The 14,200-nt window shown below is 40.5% G+C and overlaps 1 protein-coding gene across 5 annotated transcripts in view; it reads right to left on the bottom strand.

The window, feature by feature from the left end:
* Window positions 1-14,200, bottom strand: part of nlgn2a (neuroligin 2a) — a 264,100-nt gene that overhangs the window by 102,181 nt on the left and 147,719 nt on the right. The window lies entirely within an intron of this gene.

Below are 14,200 nucleotides of genomic sequence, written 5' to 3'. Positions count from 1 at the left end.
TTTGTACTGACGCAGCCTGCAAAAAGAATCCCGGTGAATCTTTTGGTGTTTAAAAGCGTCTTGGAAATATGAGTGCTGCAGTCCCACCCGATCACAGCTGTCTCCTGTGATGATACAGAGTCCAAATTTCATTTTTCCGGCTTCCTCTCCACAAAACTAATAAATAAACATACCTGCCAAGAATATTTCCTCAGGGTACACTATTTATATGCAATCTTAAAACTAGGCCACACAACCTGTTTTTTTCTTTATTTACATCAGACGTAATTTTACTCTACTTACTTTGATTTTGTTAGCTACCAGAGAGGTTACTTAAAACCTTTAAAAATCCAAAAATATCAACTTCTTCTCTCAGAGGTTTTGTCTATATACTAATTATTTTTGACTCTCTTATTATTTTTTAAGCCAAGCAGCAGATGCTTTCATCTATTAGACTGGCATCACAGATTGTAGGTTGGTGGGATTCGGAGCCAGATATTTCACATTAAGAACTGAGAAGATATAAATACGTCCTAAAAATGTCCGTTAGTTTTGCTTTTACTACCAAAACAAAGCCACCATCTTTTCTCCAAAAAACAGTAAATAATAATAATAATGGATTGGATTTATATAGCGCTTTTCAAGGCACCCAAAGCGCTTTACAATACCACTATTCATTCACTCTCGCATTCACACACTGGTGGAGGCAAGCTACGGTTGTAGCCACAGCTGCCCTGGGGCAGACTGACAGAAGCGAGGCTGCCATATCGCGCCATCGGCCCCTCTGGCCAACACCAGTAGGCAAGTAGGGTAAAGTGTCTTGCCCAAGGACACAATGACCAGGACAGAGAGCCCAGGGATCAAACCGGCGACCTTCCGGTTACAGATGCGATTCCCAACCCCCTGAGCCACGGTCGCCCTAGTAAAGTGTAGTTCTGTGGCCCAAGACGATGGAGTTGGAGGGACGTTGGAGGGACAAGGACGTCTACAAAAGGGAGCTAACCAGCTCGCTTCAAGGGAAACAGCAACTATCTGCTTAGCGCCAGCTTTCGGAATAAAGAGGTATCCACACTGCAGCAACGTTGGGACTAATGACCACAAAAATATGTCATTCAGTGATTTCAGATGATTTCAAAGTTTTTCTGCTTCAAGGTAGAGCTGGGCGATAGAACGATAACGATATGTATTGCGAAATAACTTTTTCTCGATAGAAAAATTAAACTATTGCGATAGGCCTCGCCGCTCTTGTCCGCTTAAAAAAAAAAGAACAGCCAATCCAAATTAAGTAGCGCAGAGCCGAACCAATCACAGCCGCAGCGTCACGTCACGTGACTTGTTACGTGCAGCACAAGTGCCAAGCCGCACATGTGTATTTGTTTGGGAAGCAGCTAGCCGCCGTGCCGCCCGGGTAATGGAGGAAATGAGTGTGCCGACTAGAGAAAAATCAACCGAGAGCGTGACCGAAGGTGATGGTTCCAATGCCGGAGAGATTGTCGAACGGAAGAGCCATAGAAGTTCCGTAGTGTGAAGGTATTTCGGCTATTTCAAGTCTGACAAAAAACAGAGTAGCGTTCACTGTAAATTGTGCCGAAAGCAAGTCTGGAAATACAATAAACCGGTGTATGCTCAATCTCTGACTGGAAGCGCTAATTCGTCATTCGGCTTTTGTCAGACTAAAGTAACTGTTAAAACTGTTTGAAAAGCTCAGCTATACAACAAGGAGAGATTGAGAATTTCCTTTTAGTTCTCAGTTTATTTGATATTGACAAAAGTTAGTCAATTTTGTCTGTTCTTCTGTAAAACAAACTAAGATTTATTTTTAGAATTAATATTTTGTTTCTAAGTGGAATTGACAGTTTAGTCTGTTTCGTTTGTTCTATTTTGAAACTTAAACGCTTTAGCGGCTGCCTTTTGTGTAGTTTGCAATATTTGCCTTTATTTATCTGAAAAAGTCTCATGTTCCTTAAGTACATCTACCCTGTTGAACTTATTATGGGAAATAAATATTTAAATCAAAACAAGCTGCTGATTATTTCACATTTTACTTGTGAGCAACGGCACATTCAAATCTTACAAATATAGTTATTTGGCTTATATCGTGATAGATATCGTTATCGCCTGAAATGAAAAAAACATATCGTGATATGAAAAAATCTTATATTGCCCAGCTCTACTTCAAGGTGAGTGATTAAAGCAACATCCAGGGAGAAGTTGTTTGATGAAGTGCCAAATACCTTTTAGATTTAACAGGTTTTCTTAATATAAACGTAACACTTGAAGTTTCAAACCATGTTTCTAAAACTGAATATGACATGGCAGCGAAATCCAGTATCATATTCTAACTCCTGTATTTCTTGCTAAACACTGAATTACAGTCAGGACTACCAGGAGCTGATTGACAACAGTGTATACATTAATTACAAGCTCCCTTGCCTCTGTATCATAATCAGCATTATTTAATGTGCTGTTTCTCCTCTCTAATAGAGAAAAACAACATAGTAAAAGATTCTACAATGCTTTACTTATACTGGTGATGTCAACAATTCCTGCTGGGAGGTCCTGTCTCCAATACAATTTCCAAACTTCATTTGTTTCAGTGAGCACTTTAAAGTTTATTGATTTGGATTAAATAGACCCACAATAGCTCTTGGCTAGCACAAGGCCAGCATCGGGGGTATTCACTGAGATTCAGGAGTGGAAGAGAAGCTGAGCCAGTTGCTTCCCTGAGTCCCTTATAGCCATCACACATGGCAATAAACCCGGCCAAGTGAAAAAAAGAAAAAAAAAGACTGTGTGGAGCTTTTTCCCAAGCATTAAGCTAGCTGACAGGCCACACAGTGCCAGCTAGCTCTTTCTCATCCCTCCTTTTCTTTCCTTCTCGCCTGTCCTGCTCCATCTCCCTGTACCTTCCAGTCCTTTTCAACTCCTTCTCTTTCTCAGCTTCCCTCCTTTGCCTCCTCTTCATTTTCTTTGTCTTGTCAAAGGGTTTCAAGCTCAATAAAATACTATCTGTCAGCGTGCAATGGAGTAGGTGTATTCGACACGATATTGACACAACCTTGACACGACGTGGGCCGAGCATTGAGGTAACAGGGAGGTAGGGAGCTTCGGCAGCAAATAACCGACAGGCCCACTGAGAGACAGAGTGATGGAAAGAGACAAGAGATTGAGTCTCTATAGTAATGTTGAAATAAAGTTGCTTTGACAGTACTGTTGATCCTTTCCTGCAGAAAATTCTATTTGGTTCTGTGCTGGGCTCCTTTCTACTGCACCCAGCCGTACTGTGCTAGTTTATACCCTGACATGCTAATACGTCCAGTTTTCTACATCAGGCCTTCCTGTTTTGTCATTTTATTTCGTGTATTTTCACTGCTGAGTTCAGCTCCATCCTTCTGCACCTTCCTGTTTTTCTTTTCATTCTCCTCTCATCATTTTTCAATACACAGGACTACTCGGTCTTGTCCATGTGCCACATAATTCCTTTCAAAATCCTCTTAAGAAGTAATTTGTGCTCAACACATAAGGATGTAAAAATGGTGAAATAAATCATATAATGGATGCTGCCCTGCATATTTTCCATCGCTGATTGCTTACAGTCCCCTTGTCTCTTTGTATTTCAACAATTTGGAGATTTGTCTGGATGAATGTGTTATTGTACGGCACACTGGATATTACACTTTGGCCATACTGAAAATCCACCAGGAAAAGGATGGATTTAGCACAAAAATATCTCCCTGGATGCTCCTAATTATACGAAAAAAGATGAAACGTGCCAAGTCGGTGTCCTTGCATGGCGCTGTTTTCCAAAACGAAGGATTGCGAGCGAGTAGGGTGGGGGTGTTTTAGAGCAAATGCATACGTGTGAATGCATGGGAAGAGAAGCTGACAGAGAGAGATGTTGCATTGCCTACAGGCCAGCGTCTGTTAGAGGAGTTATAACCAGAGTGGAAACGCCACATAATACAGAGAGACAGAGCGAGGAGGCAAAAAAGAGGAGCAAATGGAGAAAAACACATCGATGCAGACAAAAAACAGTGTGAAGACAAAAGCTTGTCTCTATCTCACGCAGACGACGAAATCTTATTACTCCTTCACCCCATCTACCATCTTGCCATCCAGGAGAGACCATCGTGAACGTTTTTTGGACATCTCTGCGTGATAAAGCTGCGCCAACATAAAGAATCGAGAGCAGGTTCCTCCGTCACTAACTAATGCCCCTCTGGTGTCATTTTTTTCTCTTATTCTCATCTGTATCAGCCTCTCCTCTACGCTTATAATAATTCATCCACAATCTGGTAAAATTAACCCCAAGATCTCGAAAACTAAAAAATAGTCTCTGCCAGGCAAAAAAATACATTTTCCTCTGTGACATCAAAGCCATTTTCAGCCATTACTGTAAGCAACATGTTCAATTAAGAGACATTAATTAAGAGCTGATTCAGGGAGCCGTGCTCACTCATGCAGCCGGTGGAGAACAACTTTCTGCGGAGCCACCGCTATGGCTGTTTATCAAAAGCCTAATGCAATGTCATTGTTTTGCTTTGAGCAGACGGCGTTCAGCCGGGACAATAAATTTTACAGATAAACTTTCACAAGCATTTGGTGCTCAGCACATTGTAAACTCAAATATTCCATATATTTAAACAGATTAACCAGAATAAACTTGAGATTTTTCAACAAATAAATATATAAAATGATAGTATTACGTATTCCTTCTAAGGGTTCCTGTGTAACATTTTTACTTTTGAATGAATGAGATTATGTTTGATTAACATAATTGTTTTGCTGATTAAGTAAGGACTTAATTTGAGTCTGAACTAATTATATCAGTGGCATTGGTGTGTTTAGTTAATTATTATGGAGCATTTATGGACCAAGAAAGACACGAAGAATCTGACAGCCAAAAGAGACCTGTTTGTTTTTTTGTTGGGTTTTTATTTCTTTTAATGGTGTAGAGTTGTGAACTATGAAAGCTCCAGGTGAAGTAGCAAAGTTTACACATGAGATAAATAACTTTTATGTAATCGTCAAACTGTAACATCGTGGGTTCAGTGGGTTATTAACAATCACTCTGTTAGTACTTACACTGCTAGAGATGCTAAGATGAAGCTTAAAATAAAGGCCTAGAAATCTAAAGGTTAGTCTGTCCCACTGACGCCAAACAAGGGTGAGCAAGACCAATGTAACAAGTAAAAATTCAAATAATTCTTCAAAACTGTGCAACAAACTAATAACGTAATTTTAAAGGTTAATGAAAAACGTGGTAGTAGAACACAGCAAAAGAAATTTGTGATCTTCGTTTAAATAAAGCTTAAAATAAATAGTTACATCATTCGGTACTGCATTGCTTGTGTGCAGTCTAATAATTAAAGTCAATAAATGCATATTTTTGTTTTTGAAAAAATTATTATTTTTTAATTCTGTTAAGCACATCCCACGGGAGAGGTGAATGGAAACTGTAAAAATATTATATAATGACCTAATTTAACTGTAATCAAAAGTATTACGCAATTGTGTAACTGAAGAGGACATTTAACTTCTAGAATTATCAAATAAATCTTTTAAGGGATCAGTTACTCCACTTTTCAGTAACTGAATTTACTCAGTTGGGTCTACTATACAGTAATTATTGTAGTAACTGGTCATTGGTACTTAGTCCAGTCCAGTTTTTTTCATATATATGATGTGATTTTTTTTTATTTGTACACTGATATTTGGAACGATACAAACACAGAACAGAAAATATGTTGAAATTCAGAATCATTTGTGCAATAAAAGTGTTTTTATGACTGTATTATATCAGAAGCAACTTTATTTCAACATTTTTATTGTAGACCGCAGACAATGTAGAGACAGTTATTTAATAAGAACTTCACTTTTTTCTCTGTATTGTTGATTTGTGTACTATTCCTGCTGTGAGTGTTTCCTGCTTAGTTAGTGGATTGTTTATAATCTAAAGAGGCGTTTCATTACAGACACAAGTAGAGCCAACACAGAGTAAATGTTTGTTTTGTTTAGTGTTTTGTGGATAAGATTAATTAATATATTTGTTGCTTAATATTCTTAACAAGGTTATTATATGTCAGCATTGTACTTACCACACATTCTTTCGTTGCCTCTTAAGCAGTGAAAAATAACACCTAATGCAAGTTTACTCCAGATGCTTTTATTTTTAATCAGACCTCCTTCATTTTGTCCACTTTAATTATTCTCATATCATGGCTCATTTTGTTTAGCTGAACTCAGCCAACTTATACATATATTATTCCAAATCAGACTTAAAAGTGTCACATGTGCATGTACTCACATAAACTTAAATTACATTGCCATGAAAAAATATTTACCCTCTGACGTCTTTAGTTTTTTGCATATTTGTCTCACTTAAACGTTTCAGATCATCAAGCAAATTTTCAATTATTAAAGAAAGATAGCCTGATTAAATACAAAATGCAAATTTTACATGATGATTACATTTATTAAGGGGAAAACAAGCTATCCAAGTCTACTTGGCCTTGTGTGAAAAATTGTGTAATTTCTGTGTAATTGCCCCCTAAACCTAATAACTAATTGTGCCACCCTTGGCAGAAAAACTGTAATCAAGCGTTTGTGATAACTCGAAATGAGGCTTTCATGTCGACGTGTAGGAATTTGCAGAACTATTTATTCAACCACACATGGACGGCCTGTTCAAAGTCACGCCAAAGCATCTTACTCTGATTTAAGTATGGACTTCATAACCCAAGAGCGTTTGAGCTTCAGAGAGCAGTAGAGAGCAGTACTCGTGGTTTTAACACTTACTAGAAGTTGTTTAAGTCCTGAAACAGCAAAGCAGCCCCAGACGATCACGCTACCATGTCTGACTGTTGGCATAATGTTCTTTAGATGAATCAGATGTGACGGGACTCAAACCTTCCACAATGTTCAGGTCTGATCCCTTTCAACAGGTTCTCATCCCAAAGCGTAACATATCACGCCATGTGACAACACGTCTCTATGTTATGCGTTCGGAAACATCAGGAAACATGAGAACCATTTGGAATGAATCTACACATGTACATTTCATTTTACTTTCTCATCATGAATCGCTTAGGAAAACACACTATCTAACACGATTAAGGTTGTAGTTAAGGTTAGGGTTAGGGCTGGAATACATGGCTGGAGCGTGTGTTACTGCCGGGAGCGTCATTCTATTCCATCCATAATCCAGTGCGTATCATAGGGATGTGGAAGGGTACCTTTTGCGCTCCTATGGGACAACTCGGAACGTGACAAATCGTCGGTATGTTACGTGTCAGGAATGAGAACAGTCTGTCTCTTCAGACTTTTTTCCCCCAGTCTTGGGGATGATTGAGGGTTTTTTTGCAACTGCAAGACGACCTTTTTCATCTTTTTGGTCAGCAGTGGTTTCGTCCTTTTATGATTACTTTTACACATAGTGCCAGTTAGGAATGGGTAGCTTAGTTACCTTAATAAATATACTCATCATTTCAAGCTTTCATTTTATATTAAGTCTTTTTTGACTTTTAGAATTTGTCTGATGATCTGAAACATGAATGAGGCATATACTTTTTCACGGCACAGGCAGCCGTGTGTGCTTGACATCAGCATCAGAATCGCGTTTATTGGCCATGTAAATGCACAGACACAGTGAAATGAATACCACAGAATGTACATAAGGTGCAGTTGCAGTATGCTAGTGGGAGCAGTGTGACAGTTCAACTGTTTAGGAGGGAGATGGCGAGGGGAAAGAAACTGTTCCTATGTCAGGTGGTCCTGGTCTGCAGGCTTCTGTACCATCTTCCAGAGGGCAGCAGGTCAAAAAGTCTGTGTCCAGGGTGTGAGGGGTCTGTGATGATTTCCCCTGCCCGTTTCCTGGTTCTTGAGAGGTGCAGGTCGTGGATGGAGGGCAGGGGGGCACCGATGATCCTTTCTGCTGCCCATACAGTCCGCTGCAGTCTGCTCCTGTCCTGTTTAGTGGCTGCACCATACCAGACTGTGATGGAGGAGCACAGGACAGACTCAATGACCGCAGTGTAGAACTGGATCAGCAGCTCCTGTGTCGACTGTACTTCCCCAGTGGTCTCAGGAAGTACATCCTCTACTGGGTCTTTTTGAGGATGGAGTTGATGTTGGTCTCCCACTTCAGGTCCTGGGAGATGGTGGTACCAAGGAACTTGAAGATCTTCACAGTCAACACCGGGCTGTCTCATATGGTGAGAGGGAGCAGTGTTGAGGGATGTCTCCTGAAGTCCACTGTCATCTCTACAGTTTTAAGCGTGTTCAGCTCCAGATCGTTCTGACTGCACCAGAGTACCAGCCGCTCCACTTCCTGCCGGTATGCAGACTCATCACCATCCTGAATGAGGCCAATGACGGTGGTGTCATCTGCAAACTTTAGGAGTTTAACAGCCGAGTTCTTGGAGGTGCAGTCGTTAGTGTAGAGGGAGAACAGTAGTGGTGAGAGGACACATCCTTGAGGGGCACCAATACTGAGGGACTGAGTTTCAGAGGTGATCTCCCCCAGCCTCACTTGCTGCTTCCTGTCTGTCAGGAAGCTGGTGATCCACTGACAGGTAGCTGGTGACACGCTGAGCTGGGAGAGTTTGGAGGAGAGAAGTTCAGGCACGATGGTGTTAAAAGCCGAACTAAAGTCCACAAACAGGACCCTGGCATAAGTTCCCGGGCGGTCGAGGTGTTGCAGGATGTAATGCAGCCCCATGTTCACTGCATCATCCACCGACCTGCATGTTTGGCTATATCCTCTAACAGATGTTATGATAAAAATGCATTTGAAGGCCAGTGACTGCTCTTAATATCTATGTCTGTTTCATGTTCTGTGCAAAGATGCAGATGAGCCACTTAAGAAGACCGCGGCTGTTAAAATATCTCAAGAATCTTTAGAATATAAATGGGACTATATTAACTGCGTAATGTGGGCAAGTCACAAAATTATTACCTGTTACATCCCAACTCATAAGCCGTAGCATGAAATAATTATTACAAATGCGGCAAAGGCTAACAGAATAATTGTGTCAAATATCAACCTTTGATCACTTTGTTTGATTAATGACACTATTACACTGTAATTTAAGCAGACGGATGGTTCATATTCGTGTGCTTAATAATCATGAAGAAAATTGACTGCATTATTGGAAAAGGCTTTCATTAAGTCCACTATATAATTTACATAGATAATGTCTGAAAAAAAAAAGACATTTTGCTCTTCAAAGGAAGCTAATCAGGCAGGGAGTTTAGGATATTAAAGTAATAAAACAAATTCAAAACAGCAATACTTTAGTTTTTCGTTGGTGTTACTACTGAGTGAAAAGCATTTTCTTGAGTTTAACTGTATCCTTCATAAAATGTCCTCATTACTTTTTTAATATGCTCTCCTTTTTTTAGCTAGACAAAAAAAATCTAAAAGAAGGAGCCACTGATTTATGTTAGGGAGATTAAAAAGAAGTTATTCCAGCAGGAATAAACATTAATGTGTCTTCACGGCTGATTTCTAAGGCAGAAAGCACTACCTGCTTCGGTCTAGGTACTTTGTAGCAGCATCCCGCCAGAAAAGTGAAAATAACCAGCAGAATGTTGGTCCTTCAAACATCACCATAACACAAACAGCTACACAGAAACCATCTTGGTTTTCTTGATTTGTTTTCTAGCTTTCAGTGTCACCACCAAAGATCACTTTTCTTTTCCAAAGCTGTAGCAAAATGATTATGTCATCCAGTGAGTCTGGTGGATCATACACTAATGTTTAACGAGGGAAATCATCGTAAAATCACTGCTCGGGGTTTTCATCAGTGCTTTTACCTTTTTTAACTGATTATGGACTTAACAGTGAACACCGTGCTGAAATGAAAGATAATAGCTATCATGTTATCATGTTAAGATATTCTTATGTTTTCAAGAAATGTAGCTGTAACTGCTTGCATGAATCAAAGCCTCTTTTTATTCATAGCTATATAAATGGTGATCCGAAGCGTTTTCTGTGAGGTTAGTTTTGATGGGATATTTCCTTTAAGTAGTAGGTCTTATTTTATGGGGGTTTGGTCTTTTTTGTGTGCCTCTGTGCAAGTGAGACTGTGTGTGTGAGTGTGTAATTGTGTGAGTGTGTCACAGAGGTGACATTGTTCCTGGCAGAAATATGTTCCAGGTTTGGGGCTCAGGTGGCTCTGGTTTGTCTCTGATCAGGGCTGACACACAGGACAGCACAGTAACACACAACTGCTGTCTCTTTCTTGATTTAGCACAATCTCACTGTGGTTTGTAATTCCCTCCCCTCTCTCTCTCTCTCTCCAAACACACAAGCAGCTCTAAGCTCTATCAATCTTTCGGAACATTGATTGCGAACAGCACGGAGGCCCGATAGCTTTTGCTTTCTCACACCTGATGCAAAAAGCAGGGGTCGGCTTTCTTTGAAGCTGTCTGCACTGGTCAAGGATGCATCTTGAGTGTACTTATAGTAAGCACTGTTTTACTTGAAAAGGCTTGCTTGTGAATACACGGCCAGGAACATCCTGCTTCAAAGCATGCACATTTGAAAAGGCTGTTGAAAGAATGAGGACAAAATGGTGGCTAAAACAGATGAACTGACTGTGCGGGCTGTTATCAGACAAAAGCTGCCCAAGGATTCGCCAGGTTTCTTCACTTAAAGGGCCACGGTGGCTTAGGTGGAGAGACACACTTCAACTAGCTGTCTTTTATCTACACAGGGAGCAGGTGCTCAAGTATGGAGCCTGATGTATTGGAACAGCATGTTTCTACAAACCAAACAGAGATGACCTCTCATATTCTTAAGTTAAACCAAGGCCATCTGAGGTTCTCATACATGTTTGAAAAGAGAGGGCAGAGGAAGCAGGTTGCAGCTGACCACCACTAAATCGTGCTCACCAATCCTTCACAATTAACCAGCCAGAAATTGATTAACAATTATCATCTAATCAGACACTTAATCTGGATGGCATTATTGTGGCCTTGTACTAAAGTGAGGAACCGTGAAGTCATGTTGGCACTTCTTTTATCTACTTAACACTGCCAAAATTAGTGACATCATATCAGTGATGCTTGAAGAAGTACCCTATGTATTTGTTACTTCTATGCTGGACTGCTATAGTTCCTTATTATAATGTGGTTGTCCCTGAAAAGCCTTCAGTCAGTCCAAAGAGCACCACAGCGAGAGGCCTAAATGGGACTAGTAAGAAAGATCATTCTTGTTTCATTTCAGGGTCTCCGTTAAATCCAGAACTGAATTTAAAATCCTTTCTATATAAAAAGTATTGAATGATCAGACCCTGTTATGCCATTTAAGGCTTACTAGTTGTTCCTAGACTTTCTAAAAGTAGAATGGGAGGCAGAGCCTTCAGCTTTCAGGCCCCTCTTCTGTGGGACCAGCTCCCAGTTTGGATTGGGCAGACAGATACCATCTCTAGTTTTAAGATTAGTCTTAAAACATTCATTTTTTAAGAAAATGGATTAAGATTAGGACTTGATCTGGATTACTGTTTACTGTTTAAAAGGCTCAGGGTCCTGGGGGACCAGGAACACTGCTTCTTTACTCTATTTTTACTCCCAAATGTGATTACATGCTACTAATAAGATCCAAGATGGAGCCAGTGTGCTCGGCAAGCCGTCTCTTTGAGCTCTGTCTACTGTTTGCTATTCTATTTTCTCAGTCTTATCCTGATGCCTTTGCGCTTCTAGCAATGGCTCAGTTTCACCATTGTCGATATGCAACTTGTCATAACCAGTGGCATGATTACCAATCACAGAGAGTCAAGGAATGGCTGCAATCTCAGCATTGTAAGATGGTGAAAGATGTACTCTTAATTCTTAATCCCCCCTCCCTCAGTTTAAAGATAGTCATTTGCCACCTTGACGCCCAGCTCAAACTAGCAGTCCTGCTTGTCCAGGATGTGTACATCCTCATCATTGAATGTTACTGGACTGTAGAGTCCTGATCTGAACTGTTAGCTGTTTTATACCATGTGCTTTGTATTAAATTTTATCTGCTATATCCCATAGTTCGTGTTTTGTTCTACATATTGTTCGGGGTCTCTCTGTGCTCCTATTTTCTGTCTTCTATTTGCTGTCACATCTGCCTTCCCTGAACCTTATTCTACCGTACTGCATTACTGCTGAATAGATTTGGTTGGCTACACAAAGGTAGGATGATTGAATTTTTGGAGTCTAATGCTTCCAAGAGGTTTTGGATGGTAGGTACTGTGTGGGGAATCTATTTGGTCAGCTGTAGCATGGTGGTGAATTTGAATAGAGCTACATGCTCAGGAACAACTGCAGTGGTTATAGTTGGCTCACTTGTGTAACCAGTTGCCTGACACCTCTGATACTAGGTTACCCCTCCCAATTAACTGCCTAAAGACCAGGGTTGAGTTGGTGAGTAGTGGGACTGTTCCTCAGTTTTCCACTCTTGCAGAGCCCACTGCAGCGTGACTTGCTCCTGACTTGTAGGTGATTTTGAATATCGGTTCTTCGGAAGCTCCTCCATTGGAATCATTTGATTAGTGCTCAAAGGACTATCACTTACAGATTGTTGAACATTTTGTTAGCAACTTGTTATAGGAACACTGTTTGACCTTTGTGTTAAGACTACAGGTCACCTTTGGTTAGGGTCATTTGCTACTTAGCAAACTTTCTGTGTAACCCTTCACAGGTGTAACCATATAGAGGCAGCTGCCATCCGGTTAAGGTGCCTGGGTTGCAAAGCGGTGTGCAGATGTACTTTTAAGCAGGCTAAACCAGCTTGTAGAGCTTGCCCAATTACTAAGGTTGTGTGAGACAGCAGACTGGATGTATAGAAGCGTATCAGCAGAATCAGCAGCTGATGTGGGCTAGCAATGAGATGGTAGCTGAGGTTGACTTTCTGACCTGCCTGAAATAAGCCTATGCTAGATTACAATTTATTGTAATGATTTGGTATTTTTTCAAATAGAGTAATAATCAGGGGTGCTGTAGAAGATTTTTGAAACATTTTGAAACCATATTCACCTTAGATATGTTATGAAGAAGACTATAGTTGAATGAAATATGTGCACAAAGAAAATGCTTTATAAGCTGATCTTTATTAGGGGGATTTGGATTTAAATTAAACACTTCTAAATGCCTGGCTGTGGCCCAGGTTACCAGTGTAACTAAAAGGCTGCCAGTATTCTTCACAGCTATGTGCATGGATATTGCCGAGCAAAGATGAATATAAAGAGCATGTTTTTTTCTTTTTGTTTGTTGTTTTATTTAGACAAGTTTTCTGGATGTGTATTTTAGTGTGGGGACAGGTAAGTGGGGGTTTTTTTCGGTGCTAAACTCCGGTTTAGGAGTTTAGCAATGCTAAATTACTGCATAGGGATTAGCAGTTCCCAAATCAAATGAGGTTAATTGCACATTGCAACAGAGGGATGAGAGACGTATTTAGAGGATGAGGGGAAAGGGGGAGGAGGGGCGTCTCGACTGGCCGCGACTGTGTTCCTGACTGTGGCAGCTCAAAAAAAAGTTGTGTCTGTGTTTGATCACCAAGAAAATCCTCCTGTGTCAAACTTCCTCCGACTCCCAACTTCAAAAAAAAAGAAAAAAAGACCCCAAATCAAAGAGCAAGAAAAAAATCCACCGCACAACCCTCAAAATAGCATAAAGAGAAATATGTATCAAAATATCATCAGTCATCTTTCTCCAAGAAACAAGTCCAAAAGAATCAGGAATGATTGTGTGTGTGTGTGTGTGTGTGTGTGTGTGTGTGTGTGTGTGTGTGTGTGTGTGTGTGTGTGTGTGTGTGTGGGAGGGGGAGGGGTGGCAGATGAAAGTGCAGATAAAATCACCTCCGTGGTATCAGTGCTGCAGGTAGGAGATAAATTAAAAGCAGGCTGAGAGTTCTGTGCCCTTATTCCAACAGCTTATTAGACCTAAATCTTCTAAAGCGGGGCATGAGTGTCCTTGCATGTCCCCACCCTCCTTTTCCTTTTTTCCCCTAACTTGATTTGATGTTATCATCACTGACTTGGAATAGAGCTAGCTTAATATTTGCGTAGCTCCTTATTCAACAGCAATTTGATCCTTGAGCCGGAGGTTGAGGCGCAATAATAATGCACCTCATTGTGTAAGCAGGTCTCAATAGGTGCTTTGTTGCTCAAAATCCTGACAACAATTTGGTTTCGGGGACAATGCCGTTCAGCTGGCCAATGTATTTTCAAGGGCACGGTGTTGATGG

The sequence above is a fragment of the Aulonocara stuartgranti genome, assembly GCF_965226115.1.
Source record: "Aulonocara stuartgranti genome assembly, chromosome: 3".
Classification (NCBI taxonomy): domain Eukaryota; kingdom Metazoa; phylum Chordata; class Actinopteri; order Cichliformes; family Cichlidae; genus Aulonocara; species Aulonocara stuartgranti.
Note: the sequence above shows the minus strand (reverse complement) of the source record. Positions and strands in the feature narration are given on the sequence as shown.